Genomic DNA, 17,590 nt, shown 5'->3' with positions numbered 1-17,590 from the left:
TTTCCTGCAGCTGGTGGAAGCCGAGTGGGAAAGCAGCTGAGGGCAAGCAATTAGTCTTCAGGGGGCCCTGGGATCCCCCAGAGACACAGAGACAGAACGGGCAAGACGGCACAGCTCAAAATACAACAAAGGTGCGAGGGACCCGCTGTCGAGAAGAAAGGCCGGCGAGAATGACAGGCCCGTGGGAACAGCAGCCGTCTGGAGGCCAGACAGCCCGGAGGACCAGCATTTAGGGGAGTGCTGTGTCTCCTGGCTCCCCTTGTAGCTCAGTTGGTAAAGAATCTGCCTGCAGCACAGGAGACCCGGGTTTGATCTGGGTTTAGAAGATCCCCAGAGAAGGAAATGGCAAGCCATTCCAGTATCCTTGCCTGAAAAATCTCATGGACACAGGAGCCTGGTGGGCTGCAGTCCATGCGGTTGCAAAGAGTCAGGCACGACTGAGCAGTGAACTTATACTTGTGTCTCCTGGCACAAACCGAACCACAGCTTCACTGATTCCTCAAGATGCAATCATTCTGGAAAAGACCAGGGCAGGGAAAAAGCTGTTCTGGAAACATCTGTTTCCAGACAAAAGCTCATTTTCTCCCGCGGGCCAACCCTCTCTGTAGCCTGGGAGATAAGGAGGTCGTTTCCGGCGGCCTCACAAAGGTAAAGACACTGCAGTCTGCACGCTCAGCACCCTGCCTCCAGCCCAGCTCTGTTCCGAGGCTCTGCTCGCTCGTTTAGCATGTGGTTTCCTCACCTGATCCTTTTATCACCATCTTCCTCCTCCTCCTGGCCTGCAGCCGGGACTAAACTAAGGTGATGCCACCATACAAAGAAGGGAACACGAGGCTTTGGAGTCAGGCTGGAATGTGACCAGCAGCTCTAGCTGTGTGCTCTTGGATACGTTGCTTAAGCTCTCTGAGCCTCTATTTGTATCACCTTCAGCAGAAAGATAGTAAAATCTGGCTTGACATGTGAGCACATAGTAGATGCTCAATGAGGGCCATTCCTAGTCATCACCGTGCCTGGAGATGAAGGCCAGCTGGCCCAGCATGGATGTCCCCAGACAGCGACGTGCCAGGGGCTCAAACCCGCTCAGGAATTCTCTGCGTTTGCACTCAGAGGCACTGGCATGTACTCGAAACCAAAGCCACTACATTCTCACCTTGATGAGCTCTCTTTACTCCGCTGTGTCACCTGGCTCCGGGCAGGGAAGCCCTCTGGCGAGCAGAATTCAACTGCTTGGCGCCTCCCCCTCTCCATCTATAATATGGGGTGACGCGCTCTCTGCCTCTTCCAAGTGTGTGGATAAAGTCGGCTGGTTCATGCTGAGCGCTTAGTAAGACCCAGCAGGCGCTCTGTCCCCAAGTCAGGGCTTCCTGCTCTTGATGCTAGAAACACTTTGGATGGGACCACTCTGTGTGTGTGTGGTTGGGTGGGGCCTGGCGGGGGTGGGGTGCCCTGCGGGACTTCTGGCAGCATCCTTGGGCCCCCACCCCCAGAAGCCGGGAGCATCTCCCCTAGACAACCCAACTCCAGGCACCACCACGTGTCCCCCGATATCACCCCTCTGAGAACCACCGTCCCTGCTGAGGGCTACTGTTATTAACGTTATTTATCCTCTTCCTTTACCTTTAAAACCGAGCTGCCGGGTCGTGTGTTTCCGCCTCTCCTCTCTGGCTCCTGCCCTTGCATTTCAGTCTCAACCTCCACCCCATGGCCACGCCTGGCACCCCTGGGCCCCAAGGAGCTCCCCCTGACAGTTTTCCCACCCTGGATGTCAATGACAACCACCTGGGGAGGCGCTGGACTAACACGGTCCCACCCGGAGATTCAGCAGCACATTTTCAAAGCTCACGCACTCCCAACGCACACGCAGGGCAGAGGGTCTCTGTGCAGCCCAGACTCACCTCTCAGTCAAAGAGTCTACAACAGTCCTTCCTTTAGAACCCAGACCCCGATCGCTCAGCCTTCGCTGTGAATGGCAGTCCAAGGTCACCCCCACCAACCCCACATCCTGGCCTCCTCAAGCCCCAACCAAGCTCTCTCTCCCTATTCAGGACCTAGCCTTCTCCAAGGTCCTCCAGATCCCTCAATATCTGTACGGCCTTACTACTCAGAAGAAAGCCCACTTGCTCAATCCCCGAGATACCACTGGCTTCATGCCCCTCAACCCCAAACCCCGAGCTGCAGGTCCTAACGACCAGCTAACAGGCCCCCTCCCCAAACTCTGCACGCTCAGCCAGGCGCGCCGCTCACCTTACCTGGAAGATGCTCTCTGACTCTTTTAAGCCTGACCAAACCCACCTACCCTTTAACAAATCCTCCCTGGACCTCTGCTGTCACTGACCCTAACCCCAACTCCATCATAAAAGCACCCAGGGGCAGCGGCAGTTTCTGGGTGTTACTCACAAGGTCCTGAGTGTACACACTCACGGCACTAAGTCCTGGAGGCGAGTTCTGCAGGTGCACACAAGCTGCACACAGGACCCTCAAGTGACTCCTTCCACGCGAGGCACAAGCCCGCAGGGCAGGTGATAGCAGGTCTGCGAATCCACCGGCCACTGTGCCCAAAAGAGCATTTTGACCTTGAAAGGATCAAGGTGCATTTTAACAGGTAAGTAACAAAGGCCAGAGAGACGGCCCATTAAGGAGCAGACTGAAGCGGCCCCAGGAATTCCAGCACCTTCGCGTAGCCTTCAACCCCGACTCCCGGTGTGGCTATTGCTGCCTGCAGAACAGATGCAACCAAATGTCTCTGGGCCTGAGTCTGAAGTGAAGCGGATCACAGAAACACAAGGCCAAGCACTGGGGAGAACTCCCTGTAACAGGAGGGCCCCAGGGGCAGGCAAGGTTTTATTTTTAGAAGCAGGACACATTCTTCAAAGGAAATCTTTGCAGAAACCTTGAGCCAAAACCTCACCCAGGTGTCCTGGGGTCAGCGAGGCCCAGATGCGCGGGTTCCCAGGGCTGGTGTAAAAAATAACCACAAACTGGGCGGCTTAAAACCAAGAAACCATCCTCCCCCAGTCCTGGACGCTGAAGGTCTGAAATCAGAGTCTCTGTGGGCATGCTCCCAGAGGCTCTGGGATGAGCGTGTTCTAGGCTCCCTCTTGGCTTGTGGCTTCATGGGCAAGCCTGGTCTTTCCTCGGCTCGTAGATGCCCCTGCAATCTGCCTCTATCGTCCCGTGGCCCTCTTTCCTGTGTGTCCACACGGCTGTCTTCTGAGGACACCAGTCACGGGATTAGGGCCTACCCCTGGTGGCTCAGTGGCCAAGCATCTGCCTATCAGTGCAGCTGCCATGGAAGATTCAGGTTTGACCCTTGGGTTGGGAAGATCCCCTGGAGAAGGGCATGGCAACCCACTCCAGTATTCTTGTCGAGACTCCCACGGGCAGAGGAGCCTGATGGGCTACAGTCCCTGGGATTGCAAAGAATCAGACGTGACTGAGCGATTGAGCATACACACAGACTTCAAGTCAATTACATCTGCAAAGACCCTACTTCTAGATAAAGTCATACTCTGAGCTTTTGGTAGATGTGACTTTCTGGGGACACTCAGACCCTGGACATCGAGGAACAAGGGACAGGGTAGGGGCAGCAGGCCAGGGGAGTGGGAGGAGGCAGGCTGGCTCCTGGCTAGAGCAGACGGGAGCCGCCAGAAGTCCGAGGGGTGTCCAAAGTCCATAAGCCAGCAGGCTGCGTTCTGAGTCAACACCACGTCTGTGGTCACCAGCCCCTGCGCCCCACGCTCCCCTACGATAGGACTGATCACTTCACGCGATAGCTCTTTTAACTGCCTGCATCTCCAGCCAGGCCAAGAGCTCGGTGTCAGCAAGCACCTTCAGCCTCCTTGGCAGATAGCATCACTCAGTAAGTAGTCCTTTCACCAACCAAGGGTTTGTGGGTTGCTCCCATCTCACAGTGCATAGTGGGCTGCCTCTCCAACCGAGACGTCTCGTGTTCCCAGCCTTCTTCACCTCTGTCTAGTGCAGATTTCTGTCCTGAAAACGGGAAGGTTATCAGGAGCGGCATCCTCCCTAGTGTCAGTCACTGACGGCAGGGGCACTGAGCCTTGCCCTGCACTATGCGAGCTGCTACATTAGAACACAGAGAGGAGCAAGACCAGCCTGCCGTAGAGGGCTCGCAGAAATGAGGAAGACACTGAACTACAACAGAAACCACGATACAGGTTAAAACAGCCAACCACGCCCACTACAGGCAGTTGAATGGTGTCCCCCCAAAAAGGGGCGCTAGAATCCTAAACCATAGTACCTGTGAATTTGACGTTTGGAAGCTGGGTCTCTGCGGACATGATCAAGTTAAAATGAGGTTACACTGGTTTAGGGCAGGCCCTACATCCAATCTCTGGTGTCCCTGTAAGAAGAGGGACGTTGGGATAAGGAGACACAGACACATGAGGGGAAGATGGGACAGAGACTGCAGTGATGAAGCTCAAGCTGCTGGGCATGGAGATGGGGAGTGAATGTCCAGAGCTATGAGGAGGAGTCCTCAGAGGAAATCTGGCCCTGTAGACGTCTCATCTCAGACCTGCGGCCTCCAGGCTTGAGAGAACCCACTTCTGTTGTTCTAAGCCAGGACGCTTATGGTCACTTGTTATGCAGCCTTGAGAAAGGGGCAGACCCCTGAGACACGCAGGTTCGGTGCAAGACCTCGGCAATAAAGCCAGCGGCAGGACAAACAGAGGCGGGCTTCCCTGCTGGCTCAGCGGTATACAGTCCGCCTGCCAATGCAGGAGATGTGGGTTCAACCCCTGATCCAGGAAGATCGCACATGCCGCAGGGCAATTAAGCCCGTGTGCCACAACTCTAGAGCCTGTGTTCTGGGGCCCGGGAACCGGAGCCACTGAAGCCCGCGCATCCTAGGGCCCGTGAAGCCACCACAATGAGAAAACCACGCACCGCAGCTAGAGAGTAGCCCCGCCTGCTGCAGCTAGAGAGAAGCACATGCAGCAATGCAGACCCAGCACAGCCAGAATAAACAAATAAAATTTTTTTAAAAGAGAAACTTAAAAAAAAAGATGCAGTAAGTCACATGAATAAGGGCTCAGTTCAGTTTAGTCGCTCAGTCATGTCCGACCCATGAACTGCAGCACGCCAGGCCTCCTTGTCCATCACCAACTCCAGAAGTAGGTACCCCACCCCCAAAGTTGTACCGCTCTGGTCCACGGCCTGTTAGGAACCAGGCTGCACAGCTGGTGAGTGGCAGACAAGTGAGCAAAGCTTCATCTGTATTTATAACTGTCCTCCATCACTCGCATTACCGCCTGAACGCTGCCTCCTGTCACATCAGTGGCCACGTTAGATTCTCGCAGGAGCTTGAACCCTCTTGTGAACTGCGTGTGAGGGATCTAGGTGGCTTGCTTCTTGTGAGACTCTAATGCCTGATGGACTCTAATGCCTTGGACTGCAAGGATATCCAACAGTCCATCCTAAAGGAGATCAGTCCTGAATATTCATTGGAAGGACTGATGCCGAAGCTGAAGCTCCAATACTTTGGCCACCTGATGCGAAGAACTGACTCCTTGGAAAAGACCCTGATGCTGGGAAAGATTGAGGGCAGGAGGAGAAGGGGATGACAGAGGATGAGATGGTTGGATGGCATCACCGACTCAATGGACATGAGTTTAAGTAAACTCTGGGAGTTGGTGATGGACAGGGAGGCCTGCTGTGTTGCAGTCCATGGGATCACAAAGAGTTGGACACGACTGAGCAACTGAACTGAACTGAACTGAATGCCTGATGATCTAAGGTGGAACTGTAATGTGCTTGAAAGTGAAATGAAGTTGCTCAGTCGTGTGCGACTCTGTGCGATCCCATGGACCGTAGCCTGCCACGCTCCTCTGTCCATGGGATTCTCTGGGCAAGAATACTGGAATGGTTTGCCATTCCATTCTTCAGGGGACGTTCCCAACCCAGGTCTCCTGCACTGCAGGCAGATGCTTTACCATCTGAGCCACCAGCGAAGCCCTTGGATCATCCCCAAACCATCCACCACCCACCCCCCAACCCTGCCAATGCCAGATCCAGGGAAAAACCGTCTTCCATGAAACCGGTCCCTGGTAAGAAAAAGGCTGGGGACCGCTGATGTGAGTTTTTTGGTTTCCCAGCGCATCTAAGTTGGTTTTACACTACACCACAGTCTATTGTGCCATACAGTTTATGAAGCTCTGATACGACCGTCTCTCTCCCATCCCTCTCCACCACCCCACTAAGACTCAGAGCTGAAAGTGAAAGTGTTAATCGCTCAGTCGTGTGCAGCTCTTTGTGACCCCATGGACTGTGGTCTGCTAGGGTCCTCTGTCCATTGGATTCTCCAGGCAAGAATACTGGAGTGGATTGCCATCCCCTTCTCCAGGGGACGTTCCCAACCCAGGGATCGAACCCGAGTGAGTATATGATAGTACTGTCAAAAAAAAAGTGCATGCCTTAATTTAAAAAGATTTTTTATTGCTACAAAATGCTAACCATCACCTGAGCCTTCCCTGAACTGTCTTTTTGCCAAAGTCACATCAAAGATCATAGATCACAGACGCTTAGAACAAATATAGTAGCTATTATTTGAAATATTTAATTTAAAAAGTAATAAAAAGTTAGAAATCAAGCATCACCGAAACGTAACAGAGACACAAAGTGAGGACCTGTTGCTGGAAAAAAGATGCCAGGAGACTTGGCTTGATGCAAGGTTGCCACAAATCGCTGTCAATCTGTAAAAACTTGCCTGTCACCCCCCAACCCCGCCGCTCTGAGGGCATTTGTTGGGTGCGTGTCAGGCGTTATCATTCTCAGTGCTTCTGTGCTCACTGATTTACATGTTATAGCCACCTCATGACACAGACATTATTCCCCCATCGAACGGTTGGGAAAACCGAGGTCTCTGGTCCAAGGATCCCAGCTGGGTGGCTGAAGGGGGAGCCCATGAACCCGAGGCTGGTGTGAGCCCAACACAAGGATGGCTGAGCTGGAGAAGCCCTTTTCTAGACAATTCCAGGACCACCAGCTGTTCCTCCCCGCTGCCCACTGGGCCGACAGCAGCCTGGCTCCTGGAGACCAGAGCAGGACCCTCAAGCTGGGCTTCTGGGGCAGAGCTGACAGGACAGCCCAAATGTCCACTTGGTGCGTTTCTTTTTTTTTAAATTAATGCATACATTAGCAGGGGCTTCCCTAGTGACTCAGATGGTAAAGAATCTACCTGCAATGCAGGAGACCAGGGTTCCAACCCTGGGTCAGAAAGATCCCCTGGAGAAGGAAATGGCAACCCACTTTAGTATTCTTGCCTGGAGAACCCCATGGACAGAGGAGCCTGGCGGGCTACAGTCCATGGGGTCGCAGAGAGTTGGACACAACTGAGCCACTAACCACACACATTAGCAAGACTGGTGTGAAACCACCCTGTTTGTCCGCTGAGCTTCTGCTACCCGTCTGCACCAGGCAGGGATGAAACAGAACCCGACCGACCCAGCAGCTTTCCTGCTCGGAGACTGAGTGCCCCAGAGGCCTTGGAAGCCAGGCCCCTGGCCTTTAGATCATCGGCTAATTTCCTTCCAGTTCTGAGGGTGACGCAAGAGCTTGGCCGGTGGGGGGAAGACTGTGACCTGGAGCCAGAGGGCAGTCGGGGAGGAGCTTTCCTTTCGCCTCCCAGAGGGTGATTATTTTATACAGAAGGTCAGAAAAAGCATCGAGTGGAGAAAAGAATCACCCATGGGAAGAAGGGGCACCGCCTCGGTAGTTCCCATCCTCTGCTTTCTCTGCTCAGCGCTCGCACTCAGCCGTCTAGAGGATTCTCAGCAGCACCTTCGCCCTGCTGCCCCGCCCCATCCTTCCCCCTCCCCTGGTCCACGTGAGGTCTCTGTGCTCCGTCCTGCCGGGCCTGGGCTTGGACCGGAGCCCCAGGCAGCTTCGGGCCCCCTCGCCTACAGCACCAACTGCTGGCCTGAGCCCAGGGCTCCTGGCTGGCTGGCTGGTGCCAGCGCCTTTCTGCTCACAAACACCCTCCCTGACTGCCCCCTCACTGCCCCCAAAGCCGCTCCCGCCTCAAAGCCTGGACGCCCTGTTCTCATTGGAGTTGATAAGGCCACGGGAGCACCAGGTCCCGAGGGCGTTTGCCCACATGCGTATCCCCGGGTGGCTTTTGCACGCTGACTGCTATCCCTGCTCTGAGCCAGCCTGCGAGGCCTGTCCCGCAGGTCTCCTCTCGCACCTCCAAGGCTGGTCCTCCCCCATCCTTCCATGCTTTCTCCTCCTCTGCCGGCCCCTAGAGTGCCCACTGTCCCCAATGTCCATCCCTGCCCTTCTGCTTCATCACTAGGCACATTCTCCTTGGGGGCTGGCCACTGCCAGGCCACCCCTGGGGACAGGGTGGGGTGGGACCGCCTAGTCTCTGCTGATGTCTGAAGCCTGGTCTCTGCAGTACCTGCCCATGCCCTCAGGATGGCCACCACAGGGCCAGACAGCCAGGTCCTTCCCCCGCTGGTCTGAGACCACTGCCCCCTCTCCTGCATCCCTATCCTAGCAGAGGGCACCACTCATCACCCCCAGCCGGTCAGTTCTGGAGTTGAAACAGAAATGCTCTTCTGGATGGCAGTGTTTCTCAACCTTGGTCCTACCAACATTTGGGGAGGAATCATTTTTCGTCATGGGGCCCATCCAAGTGCATCCCAGCAGCACGCCCACCTCTACCCACTGGATGCCAGGAGCCCCTCACCACCGCCTCAGCTGTGATGACAGAAGCGTCTCCAGACGCTGCCAGATGGTCCCTGGTGACACCCTTGCTGGAAAGGGCCAGGCGGGGAAGACCGCAGGCTCTGTGGGCCACGTGGTCTCCACTCGAACCATTCAGCTCCGCCCTGCAAAGGCAGACACGGCCACAGACAATGAGTGTGCGCGGCTGGGCTCCGAGGAAACCTGATTTGCAGAGGCAGGGGGCACACCGGATTTGGTCCACTCGGTCCTGAGACCGCAGCCTCCTGGTCCTTCTCTGGACGCACCTGCTCTCTGGTGGGCTCCCCTCCGCATCCATCCCCTCCTGTTTCCTCTTTTGGGAATTTCCCACGCATCACCTCAATATACTGCCTGTGGTCTGGACCCCCTACTCAATTTCTCAGGTATGAGTCCTCCTTGACCCTAGGAAAACAGAAATCGTTTGAATCCTAACTAGGAAGATAACGCCCTTTACCATGGGCCAGGCCCTGGGCTACAGGCTTTACCAACTAATTTAAACCTTTAGAACGGGTTCGGTCAGTAGAGGGAATGAAAGAGATTTGGGGAACCAACTTGTCCACAGAATCTGTGTGGGCCCCAAACCTTCATCCTATCCCGGGGATATCACGTGGACCACTTGCTGCTATCCCTGCCCGCTCCCCCGGCACCTTCCTCCTCCACCGTCCCCTTCGGTCTCAGACCCTCTGAGACCACAGGCAGGGCCATGGGACGAAGAGGTGGCGCTGGAGGCTCGCGGCAACCTGGACCAACACCGCCATCCCTGGACGGGCTTGCGTCTCTGTGGGCACACTGGCCAGGCGGAAATCCGGGCCAGCAGCCCTGGGTGGCGCCTCAGTGTGAGACCCACGGTTCTGAACACCCCACAGTCCTGGCTGCCTCCAGCCTGCTGGTTTCTTTTCTGGAAGGTTTTTGCATCACAGTTAAAAATCATTAAAAATGAAAGAGAATATACTTTGTTTCTCATAAAGATGCTATGCCAGAGATTTCTGGTTGATCTCTCCTTTATCAAACCCCAGAAACGTCAGGTATGATATCCTTGAAGCAGCAGGTAGCCCTTACGAGGTTTTCTGAACGTGCCCAAGAGCATAGGAAAAGGAAAAACAAAAGAGAAAGGAAGGCAGCAGCAGCAGCATCAGTAGGAACAGAGCAGGGAGAGATGGGGAGGGTGAGGCCATGCCCCCCTCCACCACCTGCCGCCTGTCCTCTGCTTTGGATCGCAGAGTTAGACACGACTGAACGACCGAACTGAACTGAACTGAATGACAGTGAGATGAGGGGGAGGGGGCAGCAAGTGTAGGGAGACCCCAGAGTAATGACAGTAGGAAGGAAGGGATGGGGAGGCAGGTACTGGGGATCCAGGGAGCGACCACCCCGATCTCCCCTGACCTCCTGTCCAGCCTGGTCTTTCTACTGGAGGCAAGCGAGCCCACCCGATGCAGTGGTTCCAGATGAACCCCCGGCCGACCTCCCAGCAGGTACAGAAAGGACACGAGGGGAGTCAGCACACAGGAGCCTGTCCACGGGAGCTCATTCATGAGTGGTACCCTGAAGACTTCCTGCAGAAACTGAGCATCCCAACTGAGACAGGAAGCGGGCAGGGTTTAGGAAAATGACGTAGTCCAAGGACACAACATACACTGATTGGAACCAACGAGGTCCAAGACGGCAGACAAGTGGCCCTCCACTAGACCTCGAGCCACAGTATACGCTCGCTGTAGCACACCAGCAACCTAAACCACACACCCCCACCCACAGGCGTCACGAGAGCGCCAAGGCCGAGCATAAAAGGTCAGAAAGTCGGGGAGTCGACTTTGATGTCTTTCATCAGAGTCATAGTTTTCTGTATGCAGCTCTTTCGTCTCCTTAGGTAGGTTTATTCCTAGGCATTTTCTTCTTTTCCTTGCAATGGTAAATGGGATTGATTCCTGAATTTCTCTTTCTGATTTTTCATTGTTAGTGTATAGGAAAGCAAGTGATTTCTGTGTATTGATTTTGTATCCTGTAACTTTACCAAATTCACTGATCAGCGCTAGTAATTTTCTGATAGGATCTTTAGGGTTTTCTATGTATAGTATCAAGTCATCTGCAAACAGATGAGAGTTTTACTTCTTTTCCAATGTGGATTCTTTTTATTTCTTTTTTTTCTCTGACTGCCATAGCTAGGACTTCAGAACTATGTTGAGGAATAGTGATGAGCCTATCTGAAAGGCAGCAGTGGAGATACAGACATAGAGAACAGACTTGTAGACACGTGGGGGGTTGGGGAGGGAGGAAAGGGTGGGATGTATAGAGACAGGAACATGGAAACGCATACATTACCATATGCAAAACAGATAGCCAGCGGAAACTGGCTGTGTGGCTCCAGGACCCAAACCAGGGCTCCAGAACCCAGACGGGCGGGAAGGAGAGGGAGGTGGGACGGAGGTTCAAGGGGGAGGGGGCATATGCGTACCCATGGCTGACGCATGTTGCTGTATGGCAGAAACCATCACAATATTGTAGAGCAATTATCCTTCAATTAAAAATAAAGAAATTTAATCATAAAAAGGTGGGGTGGCTCAATTCCTGGAAATCTCCACCCCTTCCCCCAAACAGCTATAATAGTCCTCCCACTCATTAGCCTACGAAATTACCACCCCTTGAGAGTTCCTTGGACTCTCAAGGAGATCAAACCCATCAATCCTAAAGGAAATCAACCCTGAATATTCACTGGATGGACTGATGCTGAAGCTGAAGCTCCAATACTTTGGCCACCTGAAGTGAAGAGCTGACTCACTGGAAAAGATCCTGATGCTGGGAAAGACTGAAGACAGGAGTATAAGGGGGCAACAGAGGATGAGATGGCTGGATGGCATCATCAACTCAACGGACATAAGTCTGAGCAAGCTCCGGGAGATGGTGAAGGACAGGGAAGCTTGGAATGCTGCAGTCCAGGGGGTCGAAAAGAGTCGGACACAACTTAGCGACTGAACAACAACAACAACACATAACTGACAACCCTATACCTTGGATGCCCCTCACCTTCTGAGACGGCCCACCCTCTGTCTATGGAGTGTGCATCTCCCTGGATAAACCTTTTTCCTCTTTACCATGGCTCACTCTTGATTTCTTTCCCACAAGAAGCCAAGATCCCACATCCAGCGGCCGTCCCAAGGACTCAGACGTGACCTGGGATGTGACCATCCTCTCGGGCTCCACTCTCTTTCCTGCAACACAGGGAGGGCAAACTATTTCCTAGCGATGCATGCCAACCTGCCTCCCGACAAATACAGATGACTGGTTCTCGAGTTACGTTACGTCCTTTGGAAATGTAGAGATCCCAGGTAGAAGCAGTGTCCATCCTGGCCTTACTTGGACTCTGGGATGTGTCCCGCTGATGGACAGTTCAAGAACCCTGCCTAGCCTCCCACCATCCGATCCCAGCTCTTGTCGCTGTGGGGAGCTGTGTACTGGCGTTGGGGTCAGAGGCTGCTCTAAGCTCCCATTAATCATGGTTGGGCTTCCGAAGCACCACCTCCCTCATCGGTAAGAGGAGGCCATGGAGCCCTACCTGGCCTGGCATCACCTCTGGGAGAAGGTCAAAAGGTCAAGAACAAATCCGAGAGCTCTGCAAACTGTAAAGCACTCTGCAAAATTTCAACAGTGAACCTATGGAAGAGCTCTTCGAGCACTGCGCAATACCGTCTCCTCCCTGAAACCTCCTCGGCCAAATCCACAACAGGCCCAGACCGCACACACCGTGCATCAGAAGCCCAAATCCACAACAGGCCCAGACCGCACACACCGTGCATCAGAAGCCCAAATCCACAACAGGCCCAGACCGCACACACCGTGCATCAGAAGCCCAAATCCACAACAGGCCCAGACTGCACACACCGTGCATCAGAAGCCCACCTCCCCTGAGAGCCCATTCCCAAATTCCTCTTCCCACGGCCCTCAAACCTGAGCACCATGCAGACTGACAGTTCAGGAGGGCCCCCTCTCTCCAGCCACCAACCCACGGACAGCCTGCTGGTGGCCCGGACCCTGGCTTCCCGTCAAACACCCGCAGAGCATCTGATTTTCAGGGGTGGGAAAGAGGAATCTGACAAGGGCTGTGGGCTTTCTCTTTAGAAAACCAGCTATATCTGTAAAGTTTTGCTTGACATGTTGGGACCTCAAGGACCCTCTCAATAGGCTGCTAGAAGTCCCATGGGGACACGCCTGCTATTGATGAAGATGATGTTCAAGGGGCCGAGGCTCAGACCACGGTGACACCCCAAGCACACCTACAGCATCAATCAATGCTTTTCACAATTACTTTAAAAAAAAACCAAAGGCAGAGATGAGGCTCTATGTTCACACAGAAAAACAGCAAATGTAAACAGGATTGATGGTGGGCAATGATGAAGCGGGAAGAATCAGGTTTATGGAACCCAAAGTCCAGGGCTGCCCAGGAATTGGGGGTGGGGGGTGTCCTGTCCTCTAGGAGCCAGGGCGAAGGGCTTGAGAAACTGTGTGAAGTGTCTGGGGCAGGGCAGCCCTGGGGCCACATCAGTGACATGTTCAGTGACTGATGCTCGGGGGCCCCTAGATACAGACACACGCCAAGGGAGTCCCTGGGAGGTTAAATGGCTTACCCATCTGGTGGGGTGGCAACCTCAGAAGGAGGGAGGCAAAAGGGAAGGAAACAAGGAGGATGGGAGGGAGAGAAAGAGGGAAGGAGGGAGGGGAGGTACATTTGCATAAAGGCCCGGGGGAGGGTGAAAGCTCGCCTCTCCTCACTCTGCTGGGCGCTTCACTGCCTGGTCCAGGCGCTCCTCCAGCCTGGACACCCCATGGCCTTGTCCCCTCCCTCTGATGGACCAGCAACGGACCCCACTTGCAGGTCAGCCAATCCACCATCTGCCTCCAGACCCAGCAACTGACGACCTGCTCCAAAGGGTCAGCGGGCCCCAGCCCACTTCCAAGAGCAGGGAGCTGAGAAGGGCAAAAGCACCCCAGGGCAGGTCCTGCTCACAGACTGCCGGACCGTGGCTGGCGGCCATTCCTCTGCACGCTGGCTGAGCGACAGAGGCCGGGGAACACGCCACACAATTCCTGAAAAGCGGTTTCATTTCTCCAACCCTGGTTCCCAGGTCCTCTGCGATCTGGGGGCTTGACCTCTGATCTGGGGGCTTGACGTCTGGATGTTTCTAACAACCCTCCCGCTGTTTCTCTTGAGCAAGCTGGAGTGCCTATTCCATTCCTTTTTATCTGAGAACCTTCTGACCTGGGCTCCGTCTTTACAGGTGAGGAAACCGAGTTTCAAGGAAATTAGTTTATGCAAAATGCTTGTGCTCATTATTGAAATCTGTCTCTGCCTGGAAAAGATTAAAGCTGTAAGTTTTTGGCAGAGATGTTTTTCTGACTCCAAATAGACATTTTTCTGACCCAGGAATGAAACACATTCACTCTGTCCTTCCTGAGTTGCAGCTGGCCCAGTCAACTTCAAAAAACAGATGAACGAAAGGGGAAAACTCCAGCCAGGGATGGGGACCCGGGGGGTTTCTGATTAGATTGGAAAGTGCTTTGTAGCCTACGCAGGTTTCAGCAGGAGACTGGAAGGCTCTGGAAATAAACAACTGCGGGGTCTTTCTTCCACTCACCTTTTATCTCCATGGCCTCAAGTATGTCAAAAATGTCTCAGCGGTCCCCATGCCACGCCTGCTTTAAGAAGAGTGAAAACGCAGGCTGGTGATGAAACTAAAACACAAGGCCTGTAAGACCACAGAGGCTGTTTTCCGTTTAGTGTCTCTGCCCAAGCACTCAGGGTTCTCACCCACCCGCATTCCCCGGACTTCACTCTGGTGGCCCCTGACCTCACGGTCAATATGAGGTTTTTAATTTTTATTTAATATAAAATTTAAATTTATTTTAATAAATATTTTTAATTTAATGAGGCAGCCCCGACGTGACTGAGGCTCACTCATGCAGAGCTTCCTGAAAGAGGCTGAGTACCGCTTCACATTCAAGCGATGTGTGGCCAGGTCCCTGCAGTGGTCCAGCTGCTGATCCCCTGTGATGACAGGCCTCACCTCCAGGGGGCGGCCTGCAGGCCTGGGTGTCTGCAGTTAAGGATGCTGGCCTTGGCTGCGGGAAAACCGTCCAATTCAAACCTCAAGAGTTAACCCCTTAGTGGCAGGACAGGAGGGCAGGGGGCAACAGGAGTAGGCCCTGAGGGGGAGCGGGGGTCTTCTTCTGAGGTGATGGAAAGGTTCTGAGACCAGAGAGGTGCTGGTCACACGACACTGTGCACTAAATGCCAACTGAACTGTATACTTTCAAATGGTTAGTTGAATGCTATGCAAATTTCATGTCCCAAAACCCAAGCTCACCTAATCAGAAAATCTGGCGATACACAGTCTGAAAAGTAACCCCTGAAGAGCAAGAATCTGTCTGAGTGTCCACGTGGACGAGACCTTGGCCAAGGCACTCCCTACAGGGAGGGTGGACAGGTCCATGCAGCTAGACAGCACCGATCTTTGAGACCACCCAACTCACTTCCTAACTGCAGCCTTGATTTTTAAGTAAATTTACAGTTTTAAGAGAAAAACTTTAACCTGTTTGATTCACAAGTGATTTCTACTGGCCAGAGGGGGACTTGGGGATACTGGCCCCATAGCTCATGTGTCCTCCCAGTAAGGAAGGATGACTTGGTACACACAAATAAGCTTATTAATAACCCTCTGAACCTGAACTTGAATGGGGCACTCTCTGAGCCTGGCTTCTTGTCTGTAAAATGGACAGGACGTGTTCCTGGGCGGCAGGAGACCGAACATGCAGACAACAGGTGAGCGAGGCTGGAGCTCCCGCCTCCATGGCCATTGGCAGGATCATGGGAACTGGCCTTGACCCTGGTCTCCCGCTGAGCCCCTCTTTGGTTGGCACACTCCCCAAGTTCTGCTATTTGCCGGTTACGCTGGTCCTTCACACGAGTCTTAAAGTGAAGGGAACTGGAATCAGGCATCATTCCTGCTCCCTCACCTGCTCCATCACCTTTGAACAGCAGCATCCACTGGCCTTTTAATAAATGATTTCTGGTGGCGGTAACAGGGGATCAGTAACAGGTAAAGAACCTGACGCCACGTGAGTGGAGAGTGAAGTACTAAGTCGCTTCAGTTGTGCCCGACTCTGTGCGACCCCACGGACTGTAGCCCGTTGGGCTCCGCTATCCATGGGATTCTCCAGGCGAGAATATTAGAGTGGGTTGCCATGCCCTTCTCTAGGGGATCTTCGACCTAAGGATCAAACCAGCGTCTCTTAAGTCTCCTGCATTGGCAGGCGGGTTCTTTACCACTATCGCCACCTGAGAAACCCAATGTGTATGTAATTCCACGTGGGTGGAACTACATGCAAATCACAAAATTAGGCACTGGTGGCTCAGACAGTAAAGAATCATCCGGCAATGCGGGAGACCTGGGCTGGATCCCTGGGTCGGGAACATCCCCTAGAGAAGGGGATGGCTACCCACTCCGGTATTCTTGCCTGGGGAATTCCATGGACAGAGGAGCCTGGTGGGCTACAGTCCATGGGGTCGCAAAGAGTCAGACACGACTGAGTGACTAGCACTTTCACAAAAACCCTTGATGCCCCTCCTCACAATGAACTTAGGACAAATCAGATCTTGAACATTAAGAAGCAAAGAGAAAACACTTCATTTGTGTGTTTTCTGTAGGGGGGAAAAAAGCCACAAAAATTGGCCAAATGTGTGAGGATCCCCTTCTGGCCATGGCCAGTGGGTGGTCTCTTTAAATGCTGGGAGACACACATCCACTCCCTAAAGCCCCCACGGCTGTCTGCCATCTCCATGGCCAGGAGAGGTGTGAGCCCCTCTCTGGGAGCCCTTAACGACAGGATGGAGACCCCGGGGGCAAGGCCCACCCACCCTGCTTCCTCTTCCCAGGGGTCCTGATGCCCTGGGTACCCTGGCTCACTCCCAGAAAAAGCAAACCACATAAATGACACCCAGGAAACTGTTGGAGCTGAAAAAGGGTCCTAAGTAGAGCTCCCTGTTGACCTCCTGCTTTGCTCGAGGGGTCCACCCCGGCCAAGCTTTGTCCTCAATTCAAACCCAGAGGGGGTAACCTGGGGAGGGGGGCCACAGGGCAGGGAGCCCAGCCACACCATCCCTGGTATCTACCAGGGTTATCTCCAGAGAAGAGCCAAGCCACATGCTTGCTGTTTGAGTTCAGAAACCCCAGCTTTCCGGCCAATGCCAGTCCAAAAGAATGCGAGGAATGTGGATGCCTTTCACTGGGTTTCACTGCAAACCCAAACAGATCGCAACCTCCAGGGCAAAGGCTTGCTGACAGCCACTTCCTGGGCAGAGGTATTTTAAGTCCCTAAGACCTCAGTGGGGACCAGAACACTCCTGAATTCCTCACCCACTATTAAAAGCCCCAGGGTCATAACCTGCAAACCTCCTGCAACATTCTTTCTTTATAGCAAAGGCTGATACTGGAAAACAAAAAGATATGATATAAAAGGTGTGGGGGGGCGGGCGGTGAAAGCTGAAACAAAATCCAATCAGCTGCCTCCCAGGGAACAGAAGACATACAGGATTTAAGGATAACCTGCACTTATTCAGATACTTTATCCGGAACAGCTTTTATTATTCAACTGGGTCCTGCAAGGATTTCCTGGCTTCCCTGGTGGCTCAAATGGTAAAGAATCTGCCTGCAATGCAGAAGTTCTGGGTTCAATCTCTGGGTCAGGAAGATCCCCTTGAGAAAGGAATGGGAACCCACTCCAGTCTTCTTGCATGGAGCATTCCAGGGACAGAGGAGTCTGGTGGGCTACAGTCCATGGGGTCACAAAGAGTTGGACATGACTGAGCAACTAA

General features: G+C 53.5%; 1 protein-coding gene across 5 annotated transcripts in view; it reads right to left on the bottom strand.

Moving 5' to 3' along the window:
* The window catches only part of SH3BP4 (SH3 domain binding protein 4), a 98,600-nt gene that overhangs the window by 38,197 nt on the left and 42,813 nt on the right, over positions 1-17,590 (bottom strand). The window contains exon 3 of one of the 5 annotated variants that reach the window (XM_070368533.1): positions 14,355-14,412. The exons of the other annotated variants lie outside the window; for them this stretch is intronic. The gene's annotated coding sequence lies outside the window, so the exon portion shown is untranslated. The remainder of the gene's footprint in view (positions 1-14,354; positions 14,413-17,590) is intronic. 5 annotated transcript variants of the gene reach the window in all.

This window comes from Bos mutus, chromosome 3, assembly GCF_027580195.1.
Source record: "Bos mutus isolate GX-2022 chromosome 3, NWIPB_WYAK_1.1, whole genome shotgun sequence".
Classification (NCBI taxonomy): Eukaryota; Metazoa; Chordata; class Mammalia; order Artiodactyla; family Bovidae; genus Bos; species Bos mutus.
The sequence above is the reverse complement of the archived record's forward strand: the minus strand, read 5'-3'. Positions and strand labels throughout refer to the sequence as shown.